This window comes from Patagioenas fasciata, chromosome 36, assembly GCF_037038585.1.
Source record: "Patagioenas fasciata isolate bPatFas1 chromosome 36, bPatFas1.hap1, whole genome shotgun sequence".
NCBI lineage: Eukaryota > Metazoa > Chordata > Aves > Columbiformes > Columbidae > Patagioenas > Patagioenas fasciata.
This window is the reverse complement of record NC_092555.1, coordinates 1,427,287-1,449,705: the sequence shown is the minus strand read 5'-3', so window position 1 is coordinate 1,449,705 and position 22,419 is coordinate 1,427,287. Positions and strand designations below refer to the sequence as shown.

The following is a 22,419-nucleotide window of genomic DNA, read 5'->3' as shown; positions in this document are numbered from 1 at the left end:
TCCCCAGAGCCCATTGTGACATCCCAGGACCCCCCATTGTCCCCAGGCCCCATTATACACATCCTGGGGTCCCCCTTTATCCCCAGGGCCATTGTTACACCATGGGGACCCCCTTTGTCCCCAGGGCCCATTGTGACGTCCCAGGATGCCCCATTGTCCCCTGGGCCCATTGTGAAATCATGGGGACCCCTTTTGTCCCCAGGGCCTATTGTGACATCCCAGGACCCCCCTTTGTCCCCAGGGCCCATTCTGACACCATGGGGACCCTCCTTGTCCTCAGGGCCCATTATGACATTCAGGGGACTCCTCTTTGTCCCCAGGGCCTATTGTGACATCCTGGGGACCCCCCTTTTCTCCAGGGCCCATTGTGACGTCCCAGGACCCCCTGTTGTTCCCCCGGCCCATTGTGAAATCCTGGAGACACCCTCGTTTTCCCCAAGGCCCATTGTGACATCCCACGACCCCCCATTGTCCCCAGGCCCCATTGTGCACATCCTGCGGTCCCCCTTTATCCCCCGGCCCCATTCTGACACTGTGGGGACCCCCGTTGTCCCCAGGACCCATTGTGACATCCTGGGGACCCCCTTTGTCCCCAGGGCCTATTGTGACATCCCAGAATCCCCCATTGTCCCCAGGGCTCATTGTGACACCGTGGGGACCCCCCCTTTTTCTCCAGTGCCCATTGTGACATCCTGGGGACCCCCCTTTGTCTCCAGGGCCCATTGTGACGTTCAGGGGAACCCCCTTTGTCCCCAGGGCCCATTGTGACATCCTGGGGACTCCCTTTGTCCCCAGGGCCCATTGTGACATCCCAGGACCCCCCATTGTACCCAGGGCCCATTGTGACATCCTGGGAACCCCCTTGTCCCCAGGGCCCATCGTGGCACCGTGGGGACCCTCCCCTTTTTCTCCAGTGCCAATTGTGACATCCTTGGGACCCCTCTTGTCCTCAGAGCCCATTGTGACATCCTGGGGAGCCCCCTTTGTCCCCAGGGCCCATTGTGACATCCCAGGACCCCCCATTTTCCTCAGGGCGCATTGTGACATCCTGGGGACCCCCTTTGTCCCCAGGGGCCATTGTGACATACCAGGACCCACCCTTGTCCCCAGTGTTCATTGTGAAATCCTGGGGATTCCCTTTGTCCCCAGGGCCCGTTCTGACACCGTGGGGACCCCCATTGTCCCCAGGGCCCATTGTGACATCCTGGGGATCACCCTTTGTCCCAAGGGCCCATTGTGACAGGGTGGGGACCTTTTTTGTCCCCAGGGCCCATTGTGACATCTTGGGTACCCCCTTGTCCCCAGTGTCCATTGTGACATCCTGGGGACCCCCAATTGTCCCAGGGCCCATTGTGACATTCCAGGACCCCCCTTGTCTCCAGGGCTCATTGTGACATCACAGGACGCCCCTTTGTCCCCAGGGCCCGTTGTGACACAGTGGGGACCCCCCTGTCCCCAGGGCCCATTGTGCCATCCTGGGGACTCTCTTTGTCCCCAGGGCCCATTGTGATATCCTGGCGACCCCCGCTTTGTCCCCAGGGCCCACTGTGACATCCCTGGACCGCCCATTGTCCCCAGGGCGCATTGTGACATTCAGGGGACCCCCCTTTGGCCCCCGGGGCCCATTGTGATATCGTGGGGACCGTCTTTGTCCCCAGGGCCCATTGTGGCACCATCAAGACCCCTCTTTGTCCCCAGGGCCTATTGTGACATCCTGGGGACCCCCCCTTGTCTCCAGGGCCCATTGTGACGTCCGAGGACCCCCCCTTGTCCCCAGGGTCCATTGTGAACATCCTGGGGACCCCCTTTGTCCCCAGGGCCTATTGTGACAGGGTGGGACCCCCCTTGTTCCCAGGGCCTATTGTGACATCCTGGGGATCCCCCATTGTCCCCAGGGCCCATTGTGACATCCTTAGGATGCCCTTTGTCCCCAGGGCCCATTGTGATATCCCAGGACCCCCCCTTGTCCCCAGGGCCCATTGTGACATCCTGGGGACCCCCTTTGTCCGCAGAGCCCATTGTGACATCCTGGGGAGCCCCCTTTGTCCCCAGGGCCCATTGTGACATCCTGAGGACGCCCTTTGTCCCCAGGGCCCATTGTTATGTCCAAGGACCCCCCGTTGTCCCCAGGGCCCATTGTGACATCCTGAGGATGCCCTTTGTCCCCAGGGCCCATTGTTGTGTCCAAGGACCCCCCATTGTCACCAGGGCCCATTGTGACATCCTGGGGATCCCCCTTGTCCCCAGAGCCTATTGTGACATCCTGGGGACCCCTCTTTGTCCCCAGGGCCCATTGTGACAGGGTGGGAACCCCCTTGTCCCCAGAGCCCATTGTGACATCCTGGGGACCCCTTTGTCACCAGAGCCCATTGTGATATCCTAGGGACCCCCGCTTTGTCCCCAGGGCCCATTGTGACATCCTGGGGACCCCCTTTGTCTCCAGAGCCCATTGTGACAGGGTAGGAACCCCCTTGTCCCCAGGGCCCATTGTGACATTCAGGGGACCCCCCTTTATCCCCAGGGCCCATTGTGACATCCTTGGGACCTCATTTGTCCCCAAGGCCCATTGTTGTACCATGGGGACCCCCTTTGTCCCCACGGCCCATTGTGACAGCGATGACAGCGGTGTCAGTGATCAGGACACGGAACCACGGGCGCAGCTCCATGCGGTGCTTTATTCCAGCGCTGGGAAACCCGGGGTTCGCACCCAGAGCTTCCAACAGCTGATTCAGACTCCACCTTATTTATACAAGTTGGTCACATACATATTCCTTATGACCCCTGACAACCATGAGCACATCCCACACCTATTCTAACACAAACTGTCTGTCTAAGAGATGTTAAGCAACATTCGCATGTTTATCAGTTATTTCTAAGGTACCAACTTGAAAAGAATATATCATAAATGTATGTCAGCCTTAAGAATAAGGCTTGGTTACAGCTACCTGCTTTAAAAGAATATATCATAAATGTATGTCAGCCTTAAGAATAAAGCTTGGTTACAGCTACCTGCTTTAGAAGAATATATCATAAATGTATGTCAGCTTTAAGAATAAGGCTTGGTTGCAGCTACCTATAAAGAATATATCATAAATGTATGTCAGCCTTAAGAATAAGGCTTGGTTACAGCTACCTGCTTTAAAAGAATATATCGTAAATCTACGTCAACTTTAAGAATAAGGTTTGGTTACTGTCTTAAAGTTAATCCAACCGTAACAGATCAGTGATACCCAGGGATCCAACCGTAACAGATCAGTGATACCCAGGGATCCAACCGTAACAGGTCAGTGATACCCAGGGATCCAACCGTAACAGGTCAGTGATACCCAGGGATCCAACCGTAACAGATCAGTGACACCCAGGGATCCAACCGTAACAGATCAGTGACACCCAGGGATCCAACCGTAACAGATCAGTGACACCCAGGGATCCAACCGTAACAGATCAGTGACACCCAGGGATCCAACCGTAACAGGTCAGTGATACCCAGGGATCCAACCGTAACAGGTCAGTGACACCCAGGGATCCAACCGTAACAGGTCAGTGATACCCAGGGATCCAACTGTAACAGGTCAGTGATACCCAGGGATCCAACCGTAACAGATCAGTGATACCCAGGGATCCAACCGTAACAGATCAGTGACACCCAGGGATCCAACCGTAACAGATCAGTGACACCCAGGGATCCAACCGTAACAGATCAGTGACACCCAGGGATCCAACCGTAACAGATCAGTGACACCCAGGGATCCAACCGTAACAGATCAGTGACACCCAGGGATCCAACCGTAACAGGTCAGTGATACCCAGGGATCCAACCGTAACAGGTCAGTGACACCCAGGGATCCAACCGTAACAGGTCAGTGATACCCAGGGATCCAACTGTAACAGGTCAGTGATACCCAGGGATCCAACCGTAACAGATCAGTGATACCCAGGGATCCAACCGTAACAGATCAGTGACACCCAGGGATCCAACCGTAACAGATCAGTGACACCCAGGGATCCAACCGTAACAGATCAGTGACACCCAGGGATCCAACCTTAACAGATCAGTGACACCCAGGGATCCAACCGTAACAGGTCAGTGATACCCAGGGATCCAACTGTAACAGGTCAGTGATACCCAGGGATCCAGCTGTAACAGGTCAGTGATACCCAGGGATCCAACCGTAACAGATCAGTGATACCCAGGGATCCAACCGTAACAGATCAGTGACACCCAGGGATCCAACCGTAACAGATCAGTGACACCCAGGGATCCAACCGTAACAGATCAGTGACACCCAGGGATCCAACCTTAACAGATCAGTGATACCCAGGGATCCAACCGTAACAGGTCAGTGATACCCAGGGATCCAACCGTAACAGGTCAGTGATACCCAGGGATCCAACCGTAACAGGTCAGTGATACCCAGGGATCCAGCTGTAACAGATCAGTGATACCCAGGGATCCAACCGTAACAGGTCAGTGATACCCAGGGATCCAGCTGTAACAGATCAGTGACACCCAGGGATCCAACCGTAACAGGTCAGTGATACCCAGGGATCCAGCTGTAACAGATCAGTGATACCCAGGGATCCAACTGTAACAGGTCAGTGATACCCAGGGATCCAGCTGTAACAGATCAGTGATACCCAGGGATCCAACCGTAACAGATCAGTGATACCCAGGGATCCAACTGTAACAGGTCAGTGATACCCAGGGATCCAACCGTAACAGGTCAGTGACACCCAGGGATCCAACCGTAACAGATCAGTGATACCCAGGGATCCAACCGTAACAGATCAGTGATACCCAGGGATCCAACTGTAACAGGTCAGTGATACCCAGGGATCCAACCGTAACAGATCAGTGATACCCAGGGATCCAACCGTAACAGATCAGTGACACCCAGGGATCCAACCGTAACAGATCAGTGATACCCAGGGATCCAACTGTAACAGGTCAGTGACACCCAGGGATCCAACCGTAACAGATCAGTGATACCCAGGGATCCAACTGTAACAGGTCAGTGATACCAAGGGATCCAACCGTAACAGGTCAGTGATACCCAGGGATCCAACTGTAACAGGTCAGTGATACCAAGGGATCCAACCGTAACAGGTCAGTGATACCCAGGGATCCAACCGTAACAGGTCAGTGATACCCAGGGATCCAACCGTAACAGATCAGTGATACCCAGGGATCCAGCCGTAACAGATCAGTGATACCCAGGGATCCAACTGTAACAGATCAGTGATACACAGGGATCCAACCGTAACAGATCAGTGACACCCAGGGATCCAACCGTAACAGGTCAGTGATACCCAGGGATCCAACTGTAACAGGTCAGTGATACCCAGGGATCCAACCGTAACAGATCAGTGATACCCAGGGATCCAACCGTAACAGATCAGTGACACCCAGGGATCCAACCGTAACAGATCAGTGACACCCAGGGATCCAACCGTAACAGATCAGTGACACCCAGGGATCCAACCTTAACAGATCAGTGATACCCAGGGATCCAACCGTAACAGGTCAGTGATACCCAGGGATCCAACCGTAACAGGTCAGTGATACCCAGGGATCCAGCTGTAACAGATCAGTGACACCCAGGGATCCAACCGTAACAGGTCAGTGATACCCAGGGATCCAGCTGTAACAGATCAGTGATACCCAGGGATCCAACCGTAACAGGTCAGTGATACCCAGGGATCCAGCTGTAACAGATCAGTGATACCCAGGGATCCAACCGTAACAGGTCAGTGACACCCAGGGATCCAACCGTAACAGATCAGTGATACCCAGGGATCCAACCGTAACAGATCAGTGATACCCAGGGATCCAACCGTAACAGATCAGTGATACCCAGGGATCCAGCTGTAACAGGTCAGTGATACCCAGGGATCCAGCCGTAACAGGTCAGTGATACCCAGGGATCCAACTGTAACAGGTCAGTGATACCCAGGGATCCAACCGTAACAGGTCAGTGACACCCAGGGATCCAACCGTAACAGATCAGTGATACCCAGGGATCCAACCGTAACAGATCAGTGATACCCAGGGATCCAACTGTAACAGGTCAGTGATACCCAGGGATCCAACCGTAACAGGTCAGTGATACCCAGGGATCCAACCGTAACAGGTCAGTGATACCCAGGGATCCAACCGTAACAGATCAGTGATACCCAGGGATCCAACCGTAACAGGTCAGTGATACCCAGGGATCCAACCGTAACAGATCAGTGATACCCAGGGATCCAACCGTAACAGATCAGTGATACCCAGGGATCCAACTGTAACAGATCAGTGATACCCAGGGATCCAACCGTAACAGGTCAGTGATACCCAGGGATCCAACTGTAACAGGTCAGTGATACCCAGGGATCCAACCGTAACAGGTCAGTGATACCCAGGGATCCAACTGTAACAGGTCAGTGATACCCAGGGATCCAACTGTAACAGATCAGTGATACCCAGGGATCCAACTGTAACAGATCAGTGATACCCAGGGATCCAACTGTAACAGGTCAGTGATACCCAGGGATCCAACCGTAACAGATCAGTGACACCCAGGGATCCAACTGTAACAGGTCAGTGACACCCAGGGATCCAACCGTAACAGGTCAGTGATACCCAGGGATCCAACTGTAACAGATCAGTGATACCCAGGGATCCAGCTGTAACAGGTCAGTGATACCCAGGGATCCAGCTGTAACAGATCAGTGATACCCAGGGATCCAACTGTAACAGGTCAGTGATACCCAGGGATCCAACTGTAACAGATCAGTGACACCCAGGGATCCAACTGTAACAGGTCAGTGACACCCAGGGATCCAACCGTAACAGGTCAGTGATACCCAGGGATCCAACTGTAACAGATCAGTGATACCCAGGGATCCAGCTGTAACAGGTCAGTGATACCCAGGGATCCAGCTGTAACAGATCAGTGATACCCAGGGATCCAACTGTAACAGGTCAGTGATACCCAGGGATCCAACCGTAACAGATCAGTGACACCCAGGGATCCAACCGTAACAGATCAGTGATACCCAGGGATCCAACCGTAACAGATCAGTGACACCCAGGGATCCAACCGTAACAGGTCAGTGATACCCAGGGATCCAACCGTAACAGGTCAGTGATACCCAGGGATCCAACCGTAACAGATCAGTGATACCCAGGGATCCAACTGTAACAGGTCAGTGATACCCAGGGATCCAGCTGTAACAGGTCAGTGACACCCAGGGATCCAACCGTAACAGGTCAGTGATACCCAGGGATCCAACTGTAACAGGTCAGTGATACCCAGGGATCCAACCGTAACAGGTCAGTGATACCCAGGGATCCAACCGTAACAGATCAGTGATACCCAGGGATCCAACCGTAACAGGTCAGTGATACCCAGGGATCCAACTGTAACAGATCAGTGACACCCAGGGATCCAACCGTAACAGGTCAGTGATACCCAGGGATCCAACTGTAACAGGTCAGTGATACCCAGGGATCCAACCGTAACAGGTCAGTGATACCCAGGGATCCAACCGTAACAGATCAGTGATACCCAGGGATCCAACCGTAACAGATCAGTGATACCCAGGGATCCAGCTGTAACAGATCAGTGATACCCAGGGATCCAACTGTAACAGATCAGTGATACCCAGGGATCCAACTGTAACAGATCAGTGATACCCAGGGATCCAGCTGTAACAGATCAGTGATACCCAGGGATCCAACCGTAACAGGTCAGTGATACCCAGGGATCCAACTGTAACAGATCAGTGGTACCCAGGGCAGAGCCAGCCAAGGCCCATCCCATACCTGTTCCAGAAGGGAACACCTTGTAAAACCGATCCCGTCACTAACACCTGCGGCTGAACTTCATCAAATGCCGAGATCAGAAGTTTCACGGCACCAGCTGCAACCTTGAGGAGACGAGATCGCCAAGATTTCCAGCAAAAAGGGGGCGCCAGGCCGGGTTCAACCGCCTTGGCCGCTTGGGTCCCACCAGTTCCTCACAATGAGCCAAAGGGGCAAAGCCCACTGTGAGGAGGCTGAGGAGCCTTCATCCAAAGACCCCAAGGACCCCTCCTCAAATGCACCCAGTGCCACTGCGCAGGAGAACAGGGGGCTCAGGGCTGTGGAAACGGTTCTGAGATCACCTCATGAACATGCACAGTTCTGGGGTCATTATGAACACTTACTGTAATTAACACACTTCCTGTTGTTAAAGGTGTGCGTGTTGGGCCGAGCGAATCCCCCGCGCACCCAGCGCTGTTTCGCTTGTGCTCTCATGAACCCGCGTTTAAAGAACACAATTAAAGAATTGGATTAAACAGCAGCGAGAGCCCGCAACGGGCGATGGCGCCACCGCGGGGCTGCGCGGGGGCTGCACTGCGCAGGCGCGGAGCCGTGTCGGGAAGGGGAGGGACTTCCCGCTGGAAGCGGCACAGCCAATGGGCATCAGGAGGCCGCCTCCAGGCCAATGGCGGCTCGGGACGGGTGCGAGGGACGGTGACGGGCCGGCTGTGTGGCCAATGGCGGTGCCGGGGGCGTGACCATGCAGCCCGCCCCGGGAGCGGCGGCCCGGCCGTGGCGGTTCGTCCCCTGCTGCCGCCGGAGCGCCGCTGCCACGGGCGGGTCCTGCGGCTGCAGCGGCTGCGGGGGCGGGCGGGGGGCCCGGGGCTGCGGCCCCGCTGGCCGGGGCCGGGCGGTCGCCGTGTTGCCCCCGGGCGGTCGCCGTGTTGCCCCCGGGCGGCAGTGGGGGGGTCCCGCTGGTCGCCCCCGCAGTTCCGCGGTTGAAAATCCTCCTCACACCGCGCTGGGACCGCGATCGCCGCCAGTTCGGTCCCGGGTGAGCGGCGGGGCCGGATTTGGTTGGTGCGGGGGGTTGTGGGGGGCGCGGGGCGGGTCTGGGGGTGCAGGGGAGCTGTGGGGGTTGGGGTGCAGCCGGCAGGAGGGACCAGGTTTGGGGGGCCCTGGGTCCCTTTGCGGGGGAGGGGAGGCCCTGCTGACCCTGCCTCCCCCAGCAAATCCCCCTGCGGGGCTCCCCCCGCCCCCCCGATCGGTCCCCGCCCCCCGCGACTCCCTCAAGTCCCCCTGAACCTCAATCCCCCTTTTTGACCCCAAAACAGCCCCAAATGTGCCCCCCAATGTCCCTTTAACACACCCTCCCCCCAGCCCCCCCGCACCGAGGCCTCCAGTGTATAAATTAAATGTGTAACATTAAATGCGACATTTGAGCGTTAACTAAAAACCAACAAATGTTGAAGTTTCGTTGAGGTTTGTGTTGAATTTTGGTTTCACGGAAGGGAGCGTTGTTGGAAATTTACTGGGATTAATGTTTTGCTTTAAAAACTTTTTGTATCTCAGAAGTGACCTGAACAGTTTGATAAAGAACATTTCAAATTAAATTAATTTCCCATTAAATTTCTTGGGATTAAACGTCCGTCAGAGGCAGTGGTGCTTAAACCCCACTTCATTGGTCCCTCTCCGCATTCAAAATCCATAATTAAACAGTTAAATATTTCCCGTAATTAAACCCCTGTGATCTCCATTCTGTAGTTTAAAGATGCGGTGACTGAGCGGTTGAACAGCCGATATCGCTCTGAGCGCGTGGCTCAATCTCTTGATTCATCTCAGTTCATCCCCACCAACCCCGTCGCCGTTCATGGGAACGTACCCGGGTGGATGGAGGGGGCGGGCGGTGGGTGTGGGCTCCCTGGGCTTCAGCAAAGCCTCTGACACCGTCTGCACAGCATCCGCACAGCTGAGCTGGGGAGGGGTGCTCTGGGCAGTGGGGAGTGGGGGGTGCAAACTGGCTGAGAGGGAGAAGCCAGAGAGTGGTGGTCAATGGGCAGAGTCCGGTTGAGGCCTGGATCCAGTGCAGGGCCTCAGGGGCCAATATTATTCAATATATTCGTTAACGATTCGGATGAGGGAATTGAGTGACTGTCAGCGAGTTTGCTGGGGACACCAAGCTGGGAGGAGCGGGTGACCCTGGAAGCTGTGCTGCCATCAGAGACCTGGACAGGCTGAGAGCTGGGGGGGGATAACCTGGTGAGATTTAACAAGGGGAAGTGCAGAGTGCTGCACCTGGGCAGGAACAACCCCAGGGTCAGTATAGGCTGGGAATGAGCTGTTAGAGAGCAGGGTAGGGGAAAGGGACCTGGGGGTCCTGGGGACAGCAGGGTGACCATGAGCCAGCACTGGGCCCTTGTGGCCAGGAAGGCCAATGGGACCTGGGGTGGGTTAGAAGGGGGTGGGCAGTGGGTCAGAGAGGTTCTCCTGCCCCTCTGCTCTGCCCTTGAAAAAAGGGTTTAGTTCAGATACTATCAGGATATATTGGGGAACATATAGATATACATAATGTAATCTATACAGCCACAGCACCCTGAGAACGCCCCATCTCATGTGATCTGGGAAGCTAAGCAGGGTCGGCCCCGGTCAGCACTTGGATGGGAGACCAGGAAGCCAATGGGACCTGGGGTGGGTTAAAGGGGGTGGTCAGTGGGTCAGAGAGGTTCTCCTGCCCTTGAATAAAGGGTTTAGTGCAGATGCTATCAGGATACACTTGGGACACTTATATATATAGATGTATATAATATATGCAGCCATAGTACCCTGAGGACGCCCCATCTCATGTGATCTGGGAAGCTAAGCAGGGTCGGCCCCGGTCAGTGCCTGGATGGGAGACCAGCTGGGAATAGCGGGTGCTGTGGGCTGAGCCAGCACTGGGCCCTTGTGGCCAGGAAGCCAATGGTACCTGGGGTGGGTTAGAAGGGGGTGGTCAGTAGGTCAGAGAGGTTCTCCTGCCCCTCTGCTCTGCCCTGGGGAGACCACCCCTGGAATATTGTGTCCAGTTGTGGCCCCTCAGCTCCAGAAGGACAGGGAACTGCTGGAGAGAGTCCAGGGAGGCTGTGGAGTCTCCTTCTGTGCAGACATTCAAACCCCCTGGACCCCTTCCTGTGGAACCTCAGCTGGGTGTTCCTGCTCCATGGGGGATTGCACTGGATGAGCTTTCCAGGTCCCTTCCAATCCCAAACACACCGTGATGCTGTGATTTCTGTGCTAAATCCTTTCCTTTCCCCCCGTGCCAGTGGGGGGGACCCAGAGGACCCGCCCAGGCCCCCCCAGGTTTGTGGGAGCAGCACTGGGGAGGGGGCGCTTTTTCCCCCAGCTACGAATATAGAGACAATTTGTACAAAAGCTGTAAAGTGGGGGGAACGGCAACTCGGGGACCCCCAAACCACCACAGGGGGGTCCACATCACCCCATGCGCCCCATCACTTCTGGGGTGTCAGAGCCCCCCCCCATGCAGCTGCCCCTCGGGGGTCCTGGGTGGGTTGTGAGGTCCCTGGGGGGCTGGAGGGAAGAAAGGGGGAAACCTGGGTTTGGGGGGGGGTCCCACGGGTTCTTGCGAGTGGGTGTGGGGGGGTCTCAGTGGTTTCTGGGGTCCCTGGGGGGTCCCTGAGATCAAGAAGAATTTGGAGGCTGGCGGGGAACTTTGTGAGGGGAAGAGTGAAACATCCCTTTTCCCTCTGTTTCACAGCCCCAGCTCAGCCCCAGCTCCTTCTCAGAGGCTCCGTTCAGCAGGGCCTAAAGCAATGAACCAACGATTGGTTTCAGTTCCTTCCTCATGTCCCCCCTGAACCTCCCTCCTGCAGCTGGAAACCAGCACCCTGTGTCCCGTCGGAACAGCCCCGCTCGAAAGCCGCAGGATTACGTGGATCACGTCTCGGCTCAGCGGGGGCCTCGCTTGTGGCCTCTGCTCTGTTGGAGGGAAGAAGGGAGAAGGAAACCATTTCTGTTCTTCGTTCCAAACCAAATGTTTTACCTGGACGTTGGTGCATCTTGAGATGGGCCCTTGAGTCCTCTGCAGCTTCTCAGTCATTCCGAAGTGACCCTTGAACAGTGTTATACCCTGAAAATAAAAGCTTCAGAACAAATGTGAGGCCTTGCTGCTTATTTTAAAAACGTTCTTTAAGCTTCAGTGACTGTTCGCTGCTGCCCTTATCTACGGTCACGCTGAGTAAAGCGATACAGAAAGCTCAATGCATTCACGAGGTGTTGATGTCGACGTCTCATTGTCCGCGTTCTCTCCGAGAAAGCAAAAGTAACTCCAGACACTGATACCGGCCCAGCTCTGGCGCAAGGGGAAGCTGTGGAAACCACCTTCATGCGCCTGATGTCCCTCGTCCCTTCCCGGCCGTTTTGCTGCAGGGCACCAGACGATCGACACCTCTGGGTTGGTCACGGCCGTGATGGGAGCCGAGGGAAAACGGAAAGGGAAGGCTGGATCCCGTGGGAAATGGGGCCAAGAGTCAAGGACCGTGCTGCTGCTGATCCTCTTCGTCACTCGCTGGGAGGAAGGCGCCCGAGGGAAGGGAGAGAACGGCCACTGATGTCCCCCAGCGCGAGGTGGACGACGGTTCCTGGGGCAAAGAGGTGATCGAGGGCACGTGGGAAGGAAAAGATCCCGAAAACACGACGACAGCCCCGAGATGCCACATCCGGCTTCCCCCGAGCTCCCTCCCGGCTGTGCTCCGCACCTTCTCCTTCATCACCAGCACCTCCCGCCCCGCTGATCGCCCAGCTCGTGTCAGGCGGCTGGAGAACGTGGTTCAGGAACACTGGGCAGGACGGAGCCAGCGGGCAGGACGCGGCCAGCAGGCGCTCGCTGCTCTCCTGGACAGGCCGGCACGGAGCCCTGAGGAGCCCCTGGGTCCTGGTGCCGTGCTGGTCACAGCCTCGTGATGCTGCTGGGCGAGCGTCTCATCCTCCCCTGCTGCTCCTCCCATACAGGTATCTTTTTTCTCATTTCCTCCCCTCTTCTTTTCCTTTCCTTCGTCATTTCCCCCTTTTTCTGCCTTATACCCCTCTCAAGTCTCTTTCCCTGCTGTCACCTCTTCTTTCTTCCTCTCTCCTTTCTGTTTTTTGATCCCATCTTCCCTCCTGTCTTCATCATCCTCTCTCCATCTCCCTCTCCCTTTCCATCTCCTCCTCTCCTCCATAGGTAATTAATATATATTCATATTCACATATTCTATATATTCATATAGAATTCTGTATATTCATGAAATGAATCCATTTCTTGGCTGAGCTGATGGAGTTAGTTCTGTCCTGTCAACCGCAAATCTGAATTCTCAGGACAGGACCAAGTGGGCTGAAAACGCGTTGCCGTGGCGGTCCTGGAGATGTGCCCAACGTGGGACACAATGGGGTCTCCCCGGAGGCTTCTCTTCTCTCCCCTTCCTTCCCTCCCCTTCCTTCCCTCCCCTTCCTTCCCTCCCCTTCCTTCCCTCCCCTTCCTTCCCTCCCCTTCCTTCCCTCCCCTTCCTTCCCTCCCCTTCCTTCCCTCCCCTTCCTTCCCTCCCCTTCCTTCCCTCCCCTTCCTTCCCTCCCCTTCCTTCCCTCCCCTTCCTTCCCTCCCCTTCCTTCCCTCCCCTTCCCTCAGAACCCCATTCTGGTTTGGGATGAAGGGACCTCTGGAGATCCCCCAGTCCAACCCCCCTGCTCCCGCGGGGTCCCAGAGCAGATCACACAGGATCCCAGGGGTCTGAATGTCTCACAGAAGGAGACTCCACACCCGCTCTGGGCAGCCTGGGCCGCGCTCTGGCACCTCCCAGCAAGCAAGTTTCTCCTTACGTTCAGATGGAGCCTCCTGGGTTTCAGTCTGTGCCCGATGCCCCTCACCCCGGCGCTGGGCACCACTGAACAGAGTCTGCTCCATCCTGACACCCACCTGAGATATTGATCCCATTGATCACATCCCTCTCAGCTTCTCTTCTCCAGCTCAACAGCCCCATCTCTCTCAGTCTCTCCTGATCAGAATGATGCTCCAGACCCCTCAGCATCTCTGTGTCCCTCCACTGGACTCCCTCCAGTAACTCCTTGTCCTTCTTCAACTGGGGAGCCCAGAACTGGACCCAGAACTGCAGATGCAGCTTCCCCAGGGTGGAGCAGAGGGGGAGGATTCACCTCTCTCACCTGCTGCTCACACTCTTCTTAATAAATATCCCCCAGGTACCCTCGGCCTCGTGACCACAAGGACACATTGGTGACTTGTGGCCAACCTGATGTCACCCAGAACTCCCAAGTCCTTCTCGCAGAGCTGCTTTCCAGCGGGTCCACCCCCAAACCGTGCTGGTACTGGACCCCTGCTGCCCCAGGAGGGGCCGGTATCGCCCCAGTATCGCGATGGGTGGCACCGACAGCCCTGGTATTGCGATGGGTGGCACCAACGGCCCCGGTATCGCGATGGGTGGCACCAACGGCCCCGGTATCGCGATGGGTGGCACCGACGGCCCCGGTATCGCGATGGGTGGCACCGACGGCCCCGGTATCGCGATGGGTGGCACCGACGGCCCCGGTATCGCGATGGGTGGCACCGACAGCCCCGGTATCGCAATGGGTGGCACCGACGGCCCCGGTATCGCGATGGGTGGCACCAACGGCCCCGGTATCGCGATGGGTGGCACCGACAGCCCCGGTATCGCGATGGGTGGCACCGACAGCCCCGGTATCGCGATGGGTGGCACCGACGGCCCCAGTATCGCGATGGGTGGCACCGACGGCCCCGGTATCGCGATGGGTGGCACCGATGGCCCCGGTATCGCGATGGGTGGCACCGACGGCCCCGGTATCGCGATGGGTGGCACCGACGGCCCCGGTATCACGATGGGTGGCACCGACAGCCCCGGTATCGCGATGGGTGGCACCGACGGCCCCGGTATCACGATGGGTGGCACCGACAGCCCCGGTATTGCGATGGGTGGCACCGACAGCCCCGGTATCGTGATGGGTGGCACCGACGGCCCCGGTATCGCGACAGCAGCACCGACAGCCCCGGTATCACGGCGGGCAGCAGTGATGGAGCCGATATCGTGACGGCAGCACCGACGGCCCTGATATTGTGATGGGCAGTGACCGGGGCCCTGGTATCGTGATGGGCAGAACCAACATCTCCAGTATCATGACGGGCAGCACTGATGGTCCCAGTATCGCGACGGCAGCACCGACAGCCCCAGTATCGCGATGGGCAGCGACAACGGCCCCGGTATCGTGACAGCAATAAATCTCAAGACCTCCCAAAATAAATCCCCCTTCCGTCCCTCCTGGTGTGACAAGACCCTTAATTAACATTTCATTAATGAAACAACTCAACCCCCCCGTTGTCACAAATCGCTGCATTAACGAACTTCAACTCATTCCAGAACCCAGTTTATTAAGCAAAGCAGAAAGCGCGTTAAACAGAAAGAAAAACACCAAAACCCCTGTTTCTCGGCTCAGATCGGGGCGCTTTACGGCACCATTTTGCCACCATTTCCCTTTCCGGTTCTTCCCACCGCGAGCAGCCGCTGCCCGTTGATCTCACAGCGGCGTTTTTTCCCAATCTCGCAGGATTTCAGCCCAATTCCGGCCCCGTTCCGTGCGCCCCCTGGTGCCGGAGATGACGATCGGGCGCCAGCTCTTCCCATCAAACCCGATGCCGAGAAACCAAACCCCCCGTGGTCGCTTCTTCAAACACGCGCAGATTCACCCCTTTTCTCCCCAAAAACCCCCTCTGGATGCGCCGTCCGGTGGGAAAGCCGACGGTGGTTTCGGCGCGGGGGTTTCCTGAGGGCGCAAACCTACCCCGGGCGCTGCTCCGGCGCCGCGATCCCCATTTCGGCTGGTTCCTTGATTTTAAGGCGCTTCGGGGGCGGCTCGGTCCCGGCTTGCGGCTCCGGCATCGCCATTTCGGATGGTTTGTCCTCAATTCTCCAGCGTTTTGGGGGCTGCTTGGTCCCGGCCTGCGGCTCCAGCACCAGCGCTGCAATCACCATTTCAGCTGGTTTCTCCTCAATTTTAAAGCGCTTCAGGGGCGGCTCGGTCCCGGCCTGCGGCTCCGGGATCACCATTTCGGCTGGTTCCCCTTCAATTCTTAAGCGCTTCAGGGGTGGCTTGGTCCCGGCCTGCGGCTCCAGCATCGCCATTTCGGTTGGTTTCTCCTCTATTTTCATGCATTTTGGTGGTGGCTCGGTCTCAGCCGGCGGTTCCGGCGTCACAATCGCCATTTCGGTTGGTTTCTCAATTTCCAAGTGCTTCAGGGGCGGCTCGGTCCCGGCCCGTGGCTCCGGTGCCGCAATCACCGTTTCGGCTGGTTCCTCCTCAATTTTCAGGTATTTTGGTGGTGGCTCAGTCCCGTCCTGCAGCTCCGGTGCCGCAATCACCGTTTCGGCTGGTTCCTCCTCAATTTTCAGGCGCTTTGGGGGCGGCTCCATCCCAGCTTGCAGCTCCGACTCCGGCATCGCCATTTCACCTGGTTTCTCCTTGATTTCAAAGCATTTTGGGGGCGGCTCGGTCCCCACCTGCAGCTCCAGTGCCACAATCACCATTTCAGCTGCTTTCTCCTCAATTTTAACGCATTTTGGGGGCGGCTCGGTCCCGGCCGGTGGCTCTGGTGCTGGCACCACAATCTCCATTTTAGCTGGTTTCTCCTCAATATTCAGGCACTTTGGTGGTGGCTCAGTCCCGGCCTGCGGCTCTGGCTCCGGCATCTCCATTTCAGCTGCTTTCTCCTCAATCTTCACACACACTCCCGAGGATGGCACTGGAGCTCCCGAGGATGGCACTGGAGCTCCCGGGGATGGCACTGGAGCTCCTGGGGATGGCACTGGAGCTCCCGGGGACAGCACTGGAGCTCCCAGGAACAGCACTGGAGCTCCCAGGGATGGCACTGGAGCTCCCGAGGATGGCACTGGAGCTCCCGGGGACGGCACTGGAGCTCCCGGGAACAGCACTGGAGCTCCCGAGGATGGCACTGGAGCTCCCAGGGATGGCACTGGAGCTCCCGGGGATGGCGCTCGAGTTTCCAGGGATGGCACTGGAGCTCCCAGGGATGGCACTGGAGCTCCCGGGGATGGCACTGGAGCTCCTGGGGATGGCGCTGGAGTTTCCAGGGATGGCACTGGAGCTCCCGAGGATGGCACTGGAGCTCCCAGGGACGGCACTGGAGCTCCTGAGGATGGCGTTGGAGCTCCTGGGGATGGCGCTGGAGCTCCCGGGGACGGTGCTGGAGCTCCCGGGGATGGTGCTGGAGCTTGCCATGGACAGCAGGGTCAACACTGCAACCGACACGGGGTGGGGGAAACGGGCTGATGGGACATGGGGATGTTGGGGTTCGGGGGGGAAATGGGGTGATATGAGGTGGGGATGTTGGGGTTTGGGGGGGAAAGGGGGATGTGACATGGGGGTGTTGGGGTTTGGGGAAAGGGGGATGTGACATGGGGGTGCTGGGGGAAAGGGGGATGTGACATGGGGGTGTTGGGGTTTGGGGAAAGGGGGATGTGACATGGGGGTGTTGGGGTTTGGGGAAAGGGGGATGTGACATGGGGATGTTGGGGTTTGGGGGTGGAAATATGGGATCCAACAAGGAAAAGCTGGGGTTTTTCAAGGAAAAGCGTGATATGACAATGGGTACGATTCAAGGAAAAGTTGGAGTTGGTCAAGAAAAGATGCGATATGATAAAGGAAATGTTGGGGTTTGTCAAGAAAAGGTGTGATAGGACAAGGAAAAGTTGGGTTTTGTTGAGAAAAGACGTGATAGGACAATGGAAACGTTGGGTTTTGTCAAGAAAAGACACGATAGGACAAGCAAAAGTTGGGTTTATGTCAAGAAAAGACACGATAGGACAAGCAAAAGTTGGGTTTATGTCAAGAAAAGACACGATAGGACAAGCAAAAGTTGGGTTTATGTCAAGAAAAGACAACAGGACAAGGAAAAGTTGGCTTTTGTCAAGAAAAGACACGATAGGTCAAGGAAAAGTTGGAGTTGGTCAAGATAAGAACCAATAGGACAAGGAAAAGTTGGGTGTATGTCAAGAAAAGATGCAATAGGACAACAGAAACGTTGGGTTCTGTCAAGAAAAGACGTGATAAGACAAGGAAAAGTTGGGTTTTGTTGAGAAAAAATGCGATAGGACAAGGAAAAGTTGGGTTTTGTTGAGAAAAGATGCGATAGGACAATGGAAACGTCAGGTTTCGTCAAGAAAAGGTGCGATACAACAATGGGTACGATACGAGAAGGAAAAGTTGGGTTTATGTCAAGAAAAGACGCGCTACAACAAGGAAAAGTTGGGTTTTGTCAAGAAAAGGTGCGATAGGACAATGGAAACGTTGGGGTTGGTCAAGAAAAGGTGCGACATGATAATGGGTACGATACGAGAAGGAAAAGTTGGGTTTTGGGGACAAAAGGCGCGATATGGGACAGCGGAAAACGAGCCAACCAGGTGGAGCGGAGTGCAAGAAACACACGGAAAAACGTCACTATTTCTACCCAAAAGGCAGCGTTGGGAGCCCCAAGAGCAGCGACGACCCCCCCGGGGCCCAGGTGGGGTGGGCCAGGCACCCAATGCGTGCGATACCTGGGTCGGGCGCCTGCGGGTCGGTGTCCATGTCCCCCCAGGGCTTCCAGACCAGCTCCGCGCGCTCCTCGTCCTGCTGCGCCTGCGCTGGGTCGCGCAGGGCCGGCAGCTCCGCCTGGAAGCCGCTCCCCACGTTGATCTGCCTGGAGAGGGGACGGGAGGCGGTGACGGGGACCGCGGCGGCGCGGCGGGGGGGACGGGGGCGTTCTGAGCGCTCACGGCATCATCGTGCTCCGATCGGCACCGAAACCGCGCGGTTCGGCCGAAAACCACAGGGATTCGCTCCGAGACGTGGCAGAGTGGGAGAGACGTCCTGCGAGGGCTCGGAACAACAAAGCGTTGCCGGGGTTCCGCCGCGACATCAGCGCCGCCGGTGACATCAGCGCCTCGTGTTCCGTTCGGAATGGACGTCAATGGGTCCTGGCGGGCCAAACGAGGGGCAGGAAAAGCGCGACGCACCCGTTTTGCGCCCGTTTTTGGTGGTTTGGGGACTCGCGGCCGGACGCTGATTTTGGGGGCGTCCTTCACCAGGCACAATCCCAAGTCGCCGTCCATTCTGCCTGCGGGATATTGAGAAATAGAGGGGAAAAGCAACGCTCAGGATCAAAATCATCGTGCCGAGACCGTTCCTCGGCGTCACAACCACAAATTGTCCCAATTCCCATCGTTTTGGTGAAATCGGTCGCTGATGGATCATCCCAATGGGGTTTTGCAGTTGATCGCAGCACTCGGGTGGTTTTTACACCCGATATCACAGCGAAACCCTGGGGAGGTTGTTTCCATCCCATATTCCACAAAATCACCCATTTTGGGGGTTTTTGGGGAGCACAAGCTCTGCGTTTGCCACCACAAACCAGCGAGGGGACGCCAAACCCAAACCGGGTTCACCGGGCGGTTTTACACCGGGATCGCTCGGCCCGGGTTGAGATAAACCCCCCGTAAACCACAACCATAAAGCGGGGTGTTCCCCCCAAAGCGCTACGTGGGGACATCCGCATCGCACCGAATTAACCCCGCGGGGCGGCAGAAAGCGCTTCAATCCCGGTGTCGGGATCACGAGGGGTTTCGGCCTCCGTCGCCTTTTTGCTGCGAGATCTTCCCATCCGGAGACGCATTTTCGGTGATCTGGGCAACATCGAACGAGAAAAGGGTTAAAGGTGGAAAACGCACAAAATCACACGGGCGTTTATCTGCTTTTCCTCCTTTTTTGGCTCAAAAGCAAGCGGCGAACCCCAAAATGAGGGGTCTGGGGACCCACCAGTCCTGATGATGCTTCCTCCCTTTCACCCAACTCGAGGCGATCGCCGGGTTCCGTATTTCGGATCAATAACCCAGCGGGAGCCTGGAGCCTCCCAGAGCCCGTCCCTGGGGTAGCGGCCGCCGAGCGCGTCCCCATAGCGTTATTTGGGTGTAATTTGGGGGGTTTTGGGGCACGTAGCACCCTTGGTTCAGCCAGGGACACACACACGGGTGCTCCGGGAAGCGACTCCGGCGCCGCCGGTTGCCGAATCATCGCACAACCATCCAAGTGCTCCTCACCCACCTTGTTTCTTGTCACTGGAACCAACACCGGGATCACCAGGGGGGTTTTCGGACAGCGTCGGGGGTTCGGAGGCGCCGTTTCCATCTCCCAACGATGGTTTCGCGGTGTTTGCATCGCCCGCGTCGCGCACCTGAGCACAAACGGAACCGGGAGCGTCAGTGGCGCTGGAGGATATCAAAGCGCTTTGCAAACTGCTCTTCCCAATTATTTCTCCATTATATAACGAGGATAATAAAACCCGCTACGCTAAACACAACCCGAACCGGGCGGGAGCGCGCAACGCGAACCTTTACACCGCAGCGATTCCCTGTTTCTCGTTTTCTCACCCCGTCATCTCCACTCAATCGGCAGCGACGTTCACAAATCATCCAGTTACGCACAATTTGGTAACGACCCCCGCAAAGGGCTTCAACGGCACCGCCAACCCCCTCGCCGCCTTCGCTCAGATCCCCGCTCAATGAGCAGCACCCATGGGTGCCCGTTACCTGCCCCCTCTCGGCGTCCACCGACCACCCGTGGTTCCGGCACATGGAGACGCCGCCATCCTCAACCGGAGCAGCCGCCAAGTGGCTAAAGTGACAAAAATCAGGATAAATAGGTAAAAAAATCAACATGATAAAGCCGCGGCGCTTTTAGAACAGATGGCGTAGTCGGCACTGAAGCTCCAGGCAGGTGGAGCTTGCCCGGTGGAATCAATCGGCGTTCGGTCTCAAAGGTTTCAAGCCAAAAGGGTTAAATAACAAGGATTTAAGGCAAACGTGCCCTCGAGCTCCCACGGGTTCACTCACCGCCCGGCGCAGGCGTTTTCCTCCGCGCCGCGGTCGGCAGGCGGTAGATGTTCCCACCCTGCACGAGAGAAGCAACGGTGGCGGGCAGGGGTTGCTCTGCCGTTAATAAATGCTCATCATTAATAGATAGCGACCGTTAATCAATACCGATTGTTGATAAATACCAGCCACCGTTAATAAATACTGACCGTCATTAGTAAATACTGATCATCCTTAATAAATACTGATCGCCGTTAATAAATACCGACCATCATTAATAAATACTGATCATTATTAATAAATGCTGATCACCATTAATAAATATTGGTCTTTATTAATAATGCTGATTGTCATTAATAAATACTGATCATCATTAATGAATACTGATCATCATTAATACTGATCGTTATTAATAAATACTGATCGCCATTAATAAATACTGACCATCATTAATAAATACTGGTTATCATTAATACTGATCGTTATTAATACATACTGATCATTATTAATAAATGCTGATCACCATTAATAAATATTGATCCTTATTCATATTGCTGATCATCATTAATAAATACTGACCATCATTAATAAATACTGATCATCATTAATAAATACCAATCGTTATTAATAAATACTGACCGTCATTAATAAATACTGATTGTCATTAATAAATACTGATCGCTATTAATAAATACTGGCCATCATTAATAAATACTGATCGCCATTAATAAATACTGACCATCACTAATAAATACTGATCGTTATTAATAAATGATCACCATTAATAAATATTGATCCTTATTAATAATGCCGATTGTCATTAATAAATACTGACCATCATTAATAAATACTGATCATCATTAATACTGATCCTTATTAATAAATACTGATCACCATTAATAAAAACTGACCATCATTAATAAATACTGATTGTCCTTAATAAATACTGACCACCATTCATAAATACTGACTGTCCTTAATAAATGCTGACTGTCACTAATAAATACTGATTGTTATTAATAAATACTGATCATCATTAATAAATAATGATCATCATTAATAATACTGATCGTCATTAATAAATACTGACCATCATTAATAAATAGTGATCGTCATTAATAAATACTGACTGTTATTAATAATTACTGATCACCATTAATAAATACTGATCGTCCTTAATAAATACTGACCATCATTAATAAATACTGATCACCATTAATAAATACTGACCATCACTAATAAACACTGGTCGTTATTAATAAATACTGATCACCATTAATAAATATTGATCCTTATTAATAATGCTGATCATCATTAATAAATACTGACCATCATTAATAAATGCTGATTGTCCCTAATAAATACTGACCATCATTAATAAATACTGATCGTCATTAATAAATACCGTTATTAATAATTACTGATCACCACTAATACTGATCGTCATTAATAAATACTGACCATCATTAATAAATACTGAGCGTCATTAATAAATACCGTTATTAATAATTACTGATCACCACTAATACTGATCGTCATTAATAAATACTGACCATCATTAATAAATACTGAGCATCATTAATAAATACTAGCCGTTATTAATAATTACTGATCACCATTAATAAATACTGATCATCATTAATAAATACTGACCATCATTACTAAATACTGATCAGTAGTAAATACTGAGCTCAAGGCTCAGGTTGGGCTCCAGGC

General features: G+C 54.6%; 1 long non-coding RNA gene across 1 annotated transcript; it reads left to right on the top strand.

The window, feature by feature from the left end:
* Positions 1 to 8,555: 8,555 nt before the first annotated feature.
* Positions 8,556 to 14,157, top strand: LOC136115838 (uncharacterized). Its single transcript, XR_010653298.2, has 3 exons — positions 8,556 to 8,840; positions 11,538 to 12,790; positions 14,012 to 14,157. It is a non-coding gene; the product is annotated as an uncharacterized lncRNA (long non-coding RNA).
* Positions 14,158 to 22,419: the final 8,262 nt, after the last annotated feature.